Source organism: Hipposideros armiger, unplaced genomic scaffold (assembly GCF_001890085.2).
Source record: "Hipposideros armiger isolate ML-2016 unplaced genomic scaffold, ASM189008v1 scaffold_43, whole genome shotgun sequence".
Lineage (NCBI taxonomy): Eukaryota > Metazoa > Chordata > Mammalia > Chiroptera > Hipposideridae > Hipposideros > Hipposideros armiger.
The window spans coordinates 2,126,942-2,138,314 of record NW_017731393.1 but is presented as its reverse complement, the minus strand read 5'-3'; positions in this window follow the sequence as shown (position 1 = coordinate 2,138,314).

Genomic DNA, 11,373 nt, shown 5'->3' with positions numbered 1-11,373 from the left:
GGGCAGAGAGAGAGACGGGAAGCAAGCTCTCTGGTGTCCCTTGTAAGGGCCCCTAATTACCTCCCAAAGGCCCAGCTCCAAATGCCATCACGTTGGGAGTTAGAGTTCCAATGTGAATTTTGAGGGGCACAGTTCGTTCATAGCATTCTGCCCTGGACCCCCAAAATTCATGTCTTTCTCACAGGCAGAATACATTCATCCCATCCAAACAGCCCAAGTCTTAACTCCAGTATCACCTGTAAAGTCTCAAGTCCAAAGCCTCACCTAAATATCATCTAAATCAGATGAGATGTGAGGTACGATTCATCTTGAGGCAAAAATTCCGCTCCAGCTGAGAACCTGTGAAACCAGGAAGATTATGTGGTTCCGGAATATGCTGGTGGGGAAGGCACAGGACGGACATTCCCATTCCATAGGGAGGAAGAGGAGAGAGGAAGGAAGGGTGCAGGCCTGAGTGTGCACTCTCAGCAAGGCAGACCCCGTGGGCCTTAGGGCTGTAGCTGTGTCCGCACTCTCCTTTCATGGCATGCTGCCTTCTGGACCCACTGGCATGGAGGGCCTGCCTCTGCCGGCCGGGGCATTGTACCCCCAAGACTCTGAGCAGCTACTGTCTGGCTTGTTGAAACTGAGCTGATGGCCACCCCTCTTTGAAACTGAGGGGGCAGCCTGGTGTCTCTGGATGGCCTGAAAAATAATCGGGCAAAAACAAAAGGGGGCAAATGACAGGACGAGTAAGTTGGCTAGCCAGTGCTCGGTCAGAACAGCACTCGTGTTGAGATTCAACGACGAATTCCACCCAGTGAGCCGCTCCAGAGAGTTGACATGAGGGTGGCGCCCGGGCTGGAATAGATACCTGTCTTACCAGAAGTGGCCCAGGACCGGCTGTGGAAGGCCGTGGCTCGTTTGGAATTGGGGAAGGAGAATTAGAGCTTAAGTGGCTTTAGGTGGGCAGACTGACGTTGTGGTTCAGGGGCCTTCTGGTAGGGGGTGTGTTCAGTAGAAGCTGGTAAGCTGCAGAGCTTCCACAGTGGGGAGGGGGGCAGGCTGCGTGACCACTATGGCCCTTTCAGTCCCTGGACTCAGCAGCGTGACTTAAAACACAGTTTGGCTGGTGTGTGCAGATCCCACTCAGCTTACCAGTTCGTCCCCACAGGTAGCTGTAGCCTGAGTGTCAGACCCCTTTCCTCAGAGCCTCCTGCCCAGTGTTCTGGCCGCAGGCTGGCAGACGGGCAGGCGGCACACGATGGTGTGTCTGTGTGTGGTTGTCCGTAGGACTTGGCCTTCAGTGTGGTACGTCCAGGGCTGCACTGGTTTCCAGGGGCGGAAATGCTTCTGATCCACAGACCCAGGATGGCGGGGGTACTCCCTCCCTGAGGAGCTTCGTAGCATTTCCTGGTCATTATGGGGAGCCTTTGGTGGCGTGCAGGGACTCACATGGGACTCCTGACGCCCTTGCCGGCTGCCTTCTCAGAGGATTGCTTTATTAGTGATTTATTTCTTTTCTCTTAGCACTTTCATGTCAGTGTTATGAATCTTGGCTACGTGTTGGAATTATTAGAAAGAACCATAAAACCTGGGGACCCCCACTTCAGACCATTCCAGTCAGTTAAGACCCCAGAAATCAGATGTGATGGATCCCTTTAATAAAGCGTTCCCGAGGGGCTGCTGCTGCTCAGCCTGTGCTGCGCCTGTGGCTCAGTGGCAGGAGTACACTTCTTTCTCGCTCAAAGGATGACTCCTGGTCCCTCAGCATCACCTTTCCAGGTGCCTCAGAAGGGCAGGATCACGGGCCGCCCCCACACCTGCTCACTGCCGGGCTGCATCTCAGCAGGGTTTTCAGGTGGGAGAAGCCCCGCGCAGGCCTTGGGCCAGAGGAGCAGGGCTCAAGCCTGCCTCTTCCTTCTCAGCTCCGTGAACTTGAACAAGTTGCTTGGCCTTCCTGAGTCCCAGGCCCCTCCCTGCACAGAAAAGGAGGAGGATGCAGGCACCCAGTTCCGCGGCCACAGTTCTGAAGCCCCAGAGCTGCTGAAAATGGAATGGTTCTGTCACAGGTTTGGTGCCAAAGCCTGCCCTGAACTGACGTGATGCTATTTAGAACCCGGTTCCGTTTGGTATGAATATGCCTGTATCTCACTGCAGACTGAAAGTGTTTTTGTCTTACAGGTGCTGACCCAGACTTCACTGGGGGTGCTATGTAATGTACAGTATACTCACAATGTTTCCTTGCTGAAATCCCCCAGATTCTGACCTCTGAAACACATGTGGCTTTGGTTTTGGCTAAGGGCTTGTGGAGCTGTGGAGTCAGCTTATGGGTGGTTCCAGGGAGGGGATCAGTATGTATGTGGGGCCCTGGCAGTCAGCACCCCACAGGAAGCTGTTAATGCTTTGTTGCGCCTCCATTGGTTTGTCCGGTGCACCTTCCCCGTTGGGTTCCTTTGTTTTCCCAGCATTTCCGGATTTAGTATGGCAGACTTTGTTCTTCAGATTATTTGATGCTTTCTATAAATCAGAAGTCAATTGAGTCTGCAACTGGGTCCCCGTCACCCACTCTGTGCGTGTATCAGGGCTGGCTGTCGCGGGGGAGTACCACTGTGCGTGCGACATGGTCCCTGCTGGCAGAGCTTAGAAATTAGTCCTAGAAAGAGAAAATGTGGTGTGTTTTTTTTTTAGAACCTATTTAGTAACATTTCAAGCCAAGAGGAGAAGGTGTGTATCAGAAGGCAGCTTTTGCTCCTGGCCTGGCCTCCCGCAGGCAGAGGACCTGTGCGCCTTAGAGTGATAGCACCTGGGAGTGGTAGTGCTTAGCCTCTTGTTTTTCTTTTCACCCAGAGGATGCAGGCCTATGGGGCACCCTGGGGACACACCCTGGGGGGCGGCTCTGGGTGGTCTCCCAGCCTCCGTCCTGTCATTTGTCAGTGTCTGATGACCGCTGTGTGTACCCTAGAAACGTGTACAGATACAGTTCTTTATTTAGAGGAGGTGACCCTATGAAGTTGTCTAAAAAATTTGGCTAAAATTTTAGAGAAATAGTATGTTTACTTATGTACCTTTACAAACAGCACCCCCCTCCCCGTTTTACTGGTGTTTCTCTGTGGAGACTTAGAATCTTGGGTTCCCTCGCGTGTCCTTCAGGGTTCTGCCGATCCATGACTGACCTTGGCTAGGAAAACAATGGGGCTGGTTTTTGGTATGTGGTAGTGGATGACAGTTATCAGCGTCCCCCTCTCTCCACCATGAGCCCCCCCACCCAGTGACAGAAGAGTGGATGCGTGACTTGGACCCTTTCAGGGGGCGTTGACAGCGTAGCGTTCTGAAGCAGCCTGTCCTTCACACAGGGTTTTTGTGGTCTGTTTTATCTGAAATTCATACGAAGTTTGCATTTTGCTATGTAGTATGTGTTCTAATGTTACAAACCTTTAAAAATCTTTCTGTGTATCCAGAGTGATTCTCCAGGACGAGAAAAGTGCTGAGTATTCCCGCTGCACTCTGAGAAGCCACAGCAGGACTTTAATACCTTAATTATTTACTTGTCCTCAGTTTTCTCTCCTTTTGGCCCTTAAGGAAGTATTTGCTCTCTGTGTGTCTTTGGTGCCTTTGGTGTAGATAACTTAGGTAATTGGTAACCAGTTTTGATCTTATTATCAGAACATTTGATCTGGACCCGTCATCACCAGTCCCATCAGGTGCACGTGGGAGTCGGAGACGCCCCAGCACTCGCCTGTGTGAATGCCCTTCTGAGATGGGGAGAAGTTAGAACCTCAAAGCCTGTGGCAGTCCGATACTATAGATGGCTCAGGTGATTTAAAGTGTGTAAGACTGTTAACTTTGTAGAGAGCAGTGTGCGTAAAAACAATCACAGGCCAAAGAGTGTGCCCGAATGAGACCGTCACTGCTCTTGGCGTGTGTGTCCCCGGGTGCCAGAAGCACCCCTAGACTGCAGACAAGGCCTCCTCGGGGCCCCAGGCTTCTGTTGGCTTCTCCTGGCTGATGAGCAGGGAGGGCCGAGGTGGGCACTCAGCCACCTTCGAGATTCCCCCAGGAGTGCGCGTAGAAGAACAGCCCCACAAGGCCACCTTCATGTGTTCCTTAAAGGGCCTCCATCCCAACGGCCTTTCCCTTGGGGACCTTCATCCTGCAGAGGTGGTGCGGCTTGGTGCAGAGCTCCCCCACCTGGAGTGAGGCAGGCCTTCCGGAGTCTTACCTTGGGGCTCAGCCTGTGTCCAAGAAAGGGGCAGCACTTCTTGGTGTCTGGTGCAGGACCTCACAGGACAGTGAGAAACTGTTTTGCTTTCAGTTTCACTAGAAGGTATAATTTGGGCCATTTGTATGTAAGTGAGCATTTAAATTTAACAGGATTCGGTTCCTGTTTCCTTGGTTATGTTAATAATAGGAAAAGACCTCTTGGTCTAGGATTGTTGTCTCAAGGAGGGAGGACAGTTTGATCCCCCAGGGGACATTTGAAATGCCTGGAAACTCACTGGGGGAGCTACTGGTATCTAGTGAATATAGGCCAGAGAGCTATGTAAGCATCTAAAATGCCCAGGGTGAGCCCCCACGACAAAGAATTACCTGGCCCAAAATGTCAGTAGTGCAGAGGTTGAGAAACCCTAGTATAGTTGTTCAGAGGTGTTCTTTTCTTGATTTCCAGTGAATGTATGACTGAAGGTTTAATAGTTTTGTAAGGTGAGGCGCTTCTTATAAAATTCAGTTAGTCATTAAGTGAGAACTTAAAGATTAAAAAAACATTTTTACTACAGTGAGGCTGTACTCTAAGTGTGTATTAAAATGAGCAGAGGGAACTGCGAGGTTAGAGAGGCTGCACAGAGCCCAGATGTCCATCAAGCTGGTTTGGATAAACCCTTCGCAAGAAACCATAATCTAAGTGGAAACTTTGGTTGGCAGAATGGGAATTTTTGAGTAGGTACCATTAGAAATGAAATAATTTTCCAGTTGTGGTTCCCAAGTTCCCCAGGTTCATGTCTTTAACCCGTGACTCTCTTTGAGCTTAGCTTAGCCCTGTGTCTTTATTCAGCTGCTGAGCCCTCGGTGTGTTCCAGGCACCAGCCTAAGTGACAGGGACGTAGCAAGACACAGCGCTGGGCAGCTCCCCGTTGTCGTGGAACCTGTGCTGTGGAAGCACAGGGAAGCCCACGTGCCGACAGCAGAAGAGCGGGATCAGTGGGGCGCTCCACGCAGCCTAGCTGGGGGAGCTCACAGACCGGGACCTACAGAAGAAAGAGGCATTTGCTTCTGAGCCCTGAGAGGGAGTGACCAGACATGACTGAGGCTACCTGGTGTTTTCACTTAGATGTCCCCTTACCTGTCCCCAGTGGAAATCTTGAGTCCTTCCTACCCCCATCCAGGGGCTTATGCTGGAACACTGGGAGCACCCGTTGACCCCTCTCCTGCCCTCCCATTTGGTCCATGGCTGTTAGTCTTGCATCCTGATTTCCCCCACCTCTCTGGTCCCCTACCTGATCCAGGCCTCTGGCCCTTGGGTGGGCTAGTCTCTCCATGTCCCCCTCGGTCACTCCAGGCCCTTCTCCACACAGCTGCCAGAGAGTTCTTTTAGAAACATAGGTCATCTCCGCCCTTCACTGAAAACCTTTTTGTGGCTTCCCACTGCACTCAGGAAATACAGCATCCCTCCTCACCAGACACTCTGACCTTCCTGTGGGTCTCCTCCCCAAAGAGCCTGCCTGCCCAGAGGCTGCGTCCATGCTGCTCTGGACTGCCACCTGCCTGGCCTGCGTCCCCGCCCTTCTTCCTTCCTGGGCCCAGAGCCTGTTTTTGCGCCCTCCACTCTGGATTCCTGTCGCCCTGTTTCCTGCAGGTACCCCCAGACGTCCCAGCAGTGCTGTGTGTCCCTCTGTAGATGTTGGCCATCTGTAGATGAGAAGCCACTCACCTGCATTTCACTGGGAGGAGGATGGATGATTCACAGGACCCGCCCTCCTTCCCGCAGAGTTGGGGTTTTTGCATAGGGGATTTTTCTGTCAGTTATTTTTTCCTCACCTTTTGGAGTATTAAAAGAGCCGAAGCAGTGGGGTGTGTGTGTGGTGGGGCGGCAGTGACCACACCTTCTGGGGAGTTGTCTGATCCCTACAGCTGGCTTGTATTCTTTCTACCTGTTTCCACAGAACTCAGAACAATAGCCATGTACTGATTTTCTTAGTGAGCTTTTGAAGTAAAGCACTGCAAGTTAGCTGGTCTTTCTTATTGCAAAAAAGGAAATGGAAAAGCAGTGCCACAGTTTTGGCATAATTACTCCAGCATGCAAATCAGTGCTGGAAGGAAGTCGGGGTAGTGTGCTTATATGCTCTACTGGTCCTTAAGACGTATCTGAGACACATGAAGGCTGTTTTGTTCGATGTGAAAGAAAGAATGCACACTCCAGGTGTTCATCATTGAGCAGTAGTCATTTGGCTCAGCATTTTGGATGGGCAGGAAGTGGGCACCAAAGGTCTGCTTGGCCTTATCCCTTATTTGTCATGGGCTGATGGTGGAGAATTCTTAAGTTTCCAAATGGAAAATGAATCTAAAACTTTTTGACCCCTGTACTGGTCAGGAGTGAGAGGGTTTCCCAAGTGGCCTCTGAGAGAAGAAAATGTCTGAGAAGTTGCTGAAGATGATTTGATGTGACAGAGAAACTTCTGAATCTGCCTAGCAGGTGGAACCGAGACATAGAGCCATTTCACAAGAAGTAATAAGCTGGAAATACTGAAGGTCGTCTCCTAACAAGGGAAAATACATCCTCAAACGGCTGATTGTTGTTTCTAGAAAAATTCAAGTCCTAGTCTCATTTTTTGTTTTGAGCGTGTTGACAAGATTGAGGGTTTTTAAAAGCTTACATGTCTCCTAGAAACTGTATACCACATGAGGATTATTTTTAGGTTTTATAATAAAACCTTTTACAGCACAGAGTTCTAAAGACCTGTGTAGACAGGAAGAGATCTTTAGCTACTTGTGGTGGAAAATGCTTAAATAAGCAATTTAAAATTCAACATACTCTACTTGAAAATGATCAGTTTAAATGATTCATGGACAGAGCACTCTGTACGTATTAGTATTGTAGACTAGGTGATGCTGGGATAAAAAACGTTTTTTCTTGCCCTCATAGAGCACGTAGTCTTGAGGAGGGGCAGATACGCACAGTGTGGATGGTTAGACAAGGCAGAAAATTTCAGAAGGTGTAACGGGGGATCAGTAATCACGACAGTGACAGGTGCATTGTAGAGCGAGCGGGTCGTTCACACAGCATGGGCATCATGGTGGGCGTCACCAGGTTGGCAAACTACAGGTCTAAAAACGGTGTTTGTGTTTTTAAAGGATTGTAAAAATAAGCAAAGAAGAATATGTAACAGACCACCAAAGGTCCACGGAGCCTCAAATACTTATTATCTGGCCATTTATAGAACACAGTTTGCTCACTCTTGGCTGAAGGGGTTAGGAAATTCTTTACAAAGACTAAAATTTGAACTGGCATTTTGCAGGACAAATAACATTTTGATTTTCAGGGTAGCAGGGCCGGGGTGTTTTTGTGGGAGGGCGAAAGGTGAGCAGACAGACAGGAGCTGGGCAGAGGTGCTGTAAATAGGACTGACGTTGGAGCTGAGGGTGGGCGAAGTATGTGGGGGATGGAGAATGTCAGTGTCACAATTATAGTTAACTGTGAGAAACTAAAATAGTCATTTTTTTTCTGAGGCATGCTCTCCTGTAAAATAATTTTTCAGAAGTTGTGGTATTAACAGGCCACTGACTGCAGCATTTGATGTGCAGATGGGTCCAGAATTCCTGGTTGAGGGCTGATGATTGGTGGGTGAGCTTTTCATGCTTGTTTACATTTTCTGATCAGCAGTGTAATCATTTCACATGATCCTGAAGTCCCAGTGATCCCATAAATTGAGGAATTTGAGAGAATCTCTGGAAAGGCAGAAAAATTCTTGCTGCAGTCAGTAATTGTATTTCAACTGTTGGACTTCTGCATGGAGAATTTCAGTTTTGTGTACTTTTTTTTTTAAAGATTTTATTGGGGAATTGGGGGAGGGAACAGCGTTGGGGAATCGGGGGAGGGGGACAGACAAGTTGCTGTCCTTTTGTTCTTCAGTCTAGTTGTGGAGGACGTCGTTTCACTGGCCCATGTTGGTATTATGATCATTGCGCTCTTCCCGAGTGAGGCAGTCGCTTGCAGGCCGTTGGATGGCCGCTCACAGTAGTTCACGCCAGCTGCCGGCCAGCCCCACTGCAGCCTACGCCGTCGCCGGTGACTCATGGCAACCCAGCTCCATGTCGAGCTGTTGTTCACCGTCTTAGCTGTAGAGGGCGCAGCGTCACTGGCCCGCATGTGAGATCCGAACCGGGGCCCTGCTGCTCAGAGCTGGCGTCCCAAGCCAACTCTTAACCAACGCGCCACTCTGCTGGCCCAGTTTTGTGTACTCTTATCAAAACCAGCTACCTTGGTGTGGTTGTATTCTTGAAGAGCTAAAATGTAGAGAAGGTGCCCAGATGCTGGGAGACATTGTGAATTCCCAAGAAGAGAACATCTCTGAAGGCAGAACCTTATTTCCAGACTAAGGAGAAAGCTGGGTGGCGGTATCCTGACTTTGTAAGTGTGTGTACCCAGGGAAAAATAAAGAAAATTAATTTTCTCATTATCCCCCACTATTAGCGTTTTAGGTGTGTAGTCTTTGAGTCTTTTTTCAGTATGGATGCGCTTAGATGTATCTGTGAAGTTCGAGTGCTGTGCATTATACACTTTGTACCTTGCAGGGGAGTGGAGATGGGCCTGGTAGTCAAGGGTGCTGCTGAGTTTCTGTCTTCCCACAGTTCTCCCTGTAGCCCTCTTGCCACTTGCTCTCTCAGCAAATGAGGCTGCTTTCTACTGCTCCAAGCCTCACCAACGGGAGGGCACGGAATGTTCCTAGGAGAAGTCAGACCCCTGGTCTGAGGATGGAGGTGATGAGGCCTTCATTCAGGCCTCCTGATTGGCTTCTCTGCTTGATGGACTAACATTGTGAAGAGGATGGTGCTCCGGCCAAAGAGCAGTTAGCTGCCCTCAGAATCCAGCCCTGGACAAAGGCTTAGTGTGCACCTGGTTGTCCCTGAGGAGTCCTGACCAGTTTGGGGAGGTTGGGGCCCCGCTCCCGCCCCGCCCCCGGGCTTGTCCATCCCCAGCCTCCTTCCCACCTTGCCTCACACTCCTCCCATCCCCCACCCCCAGAGTTGTATGGTCTTGGGATGCAGCCGCTATCCCCAGTTGGGGCGGTGTGATTCAGTCTTCTCTTCCCCAGAACACCTTGTCTGGGAGGCTGACCCCACTGGTGTTAGCAGGGAGCACAGGGGTCCTGTCCTGTGGACTTCAGGGGGCATCCATATGACCAGCGTCTGCTTATATTCACCGTCTTGCTGAGCTTCTTGAGAGCCACACTGCCCTCGTAGCAGAATTTTAGTGTCCTGGGAAGAGGCGCGGGTGTATGTTCGTGTGTGTGTGTGTGTGTGTGTGTGTGTGTGTGTGTGTGTGTGGTTTGTTTTAAGAAAAAGAGCCAATGTGTTCATGATAGAATGTTTACAAAATGCAGATACTTCCCGTTGCCTCACCACTGTCAGTGTTTGGGTGTGTGTCATTCATCTCTTTTGGGGGCATAATCTTATGTATTTTACAAAAATAGGAACATAATTTTTAGTTTTTAAAAACGCTTTTTTAGAATGAAAACAAAAAAAAACCTCAACTCTTTTTGTTAAAAAAGGAATGCCCATTCAGTGATAGAAAACTGTTTTAATAGGCAAATCAAAAGATAGAAGCATAGATGCAGGCCTGCCCACTGAGGCCACTGCTGTGTGTGCTCTTCTGAGCCATCTTGGGGCAAACATGTTTGTTTGTTGTGGTTTTTTTAAATAAAAATAGAATTATTCTATATAATAGCCATTTTACAAGTCGCTTTTTTATATAGCAGCTTTATTGAGATGTGATTCAGGTATTATATTTATCACTTTAAAGTGTCCATTTCAGTCATTTTTGGTATATTTAAGAATTTTACCGTGCTCAGCACTTTCTAACTTTAGAACATTTTCATCATCATCCTGAAAAGAAACCTTGTACCCCTTAGCTGTCACTTCCCATTCTCCCCTCCCCCAATTCTAGGCAGTCATTCCTTTATTTTCTGTTTCTATTGATTTGCCATTCCTGAAAGTCTCATACAAATAGAGCCATACAGTATGGGGTCTTGTGTGACTGATTTCATTCCCTTAGCATGTTTCCAAGGTTCATCCATGTTGTAGCCTGTCTCAGTAATTCCTTTTCACAGGCAAATAGTATTCCCTGTATGGATGGAACACACTCTGTTTATCATTCATCAGCTGATGGGCCTTGGGTTGTTTCCCCTTGGGGATATTATGAATAATGCTGCTAGGAACAGTCCTGTAGACGTTTTTGTGAAAACCTGAGTTTTCATACCTGTCGTGTATGTAGCTGGACCATTGGTTACTCTATATTTAACACTTTGAGGGAGCACCAGGCTGGTTTTCAGAGCAGCTGGGACATTTTACATTCCCAGCAACAGTGTATGAGATTTCCAGTTTCTCCACACTTCACCAACACTTGTTACTTGTCTTTTTTATTTTAGATGTCCTAGTGGATGTGAAGTGGTGTCTCATTGTGGTTTTGGTTTGCGTTTCCCTGATGACTAATTCTGTTAAGTGTCTTTCAAGTGCTTATTGACCATTTAGATATCTTCCTTGGAAAAACGTCTAGTCATATCTTTTGCCCATTTTTAAAGTTGGTTTATTTGTCTTTTTGTTACTGAATTATAAGAGTTCTTTACATGTTTTGGATACAATTCCTTTATCAGATATATAATTTGTCAATATTTTCACCCATTCTATGGGGCATCTTTTCACTTTCTTGATGGTGTCCTTTGATGCACAAAAGTTAACTTTGATGAAATCCAGTTTATATGTTGTTTCTTTGGTTGTTTGTGCTTTTGGTGTCTTAATATCTAAGAGTCCATTGCCTAATCCAAGATCATGAAGATTTAAATCTGTTCTAAGAATTACATAGTTTTAGCTCTTACCTTTAGCCTGTGATTCATTGAGTTAATGTTTGTGTATGGCATGAGGTAGGGGTCTAGTTTCATTCTTTTTTTTTTAAGGTTTTATTGGGGAATTGGGGGAGGGGAACAGACAAGTTGCTGTCCTTTTGTTCTTTAGTCTAGTTGTGGGGGACGTCGCTACACTGGCCCATGTTGGTATTATCATTGCACTCTTCCCGGGTGAGGCAGATCGGTCGCCGGCCACCGGACAGCCGCTCACGGTGGCACTTGGCGGCTCACGCTGGCTGCCAGCCACTCATGGTAGCTTATGGCAGCCCACTGCAGC